This window comes from Austrofundulus limnaeus, unplaced genomic scaffold, assembly GCF_001266775.1.
Source record: "Austrofundulus limnaeus strain Quisiro unplaced genomic scaffold, Austrofundulus_limnaeus-1.0 Scaffold49, whole genome shotgun sequence".
Lineage (NCBI taxonomy): Eukaryota > Metazoa > Chordata > Actinopteri > Cyprinodontiformes > Rivulidae > Austrofundulus > Austrofundulus limnaeus.
Window position 1 is genome coordinate 1,952,345 of NW_013952451.1, and position 343 is coordinate 1,952,687.

The window sequence follows — 343 nt, forward strand, 5'->3', positions numbered from 1 at the left end:
CACACACACACACACACACAAAAGTGTACAAATAAAATGTTGATTTTTGCCATCCCGGTTTTATTAAAGCTGAAACATAAAACGTATGTGGCTATTTTAAAGTAAAATTTTATTGTCAACATTCCAAAATGAAAAGAACATGGAAACAGTTAACATAAAAAAATAATAAATCCTCTTTTTACAGGAGGGAGTGTTTTGATCAAGAACAACACTTCGTATAACAGAAGGATTTCAATGACGTTTGACTCTGTTGACAAATCAGCTGCAGCAACTGCTGAATGTTTTTCGTCCACATTCACCATGACAGATTCTGGCATCTTTTCTTCAACTGGTGCCTTTGTTT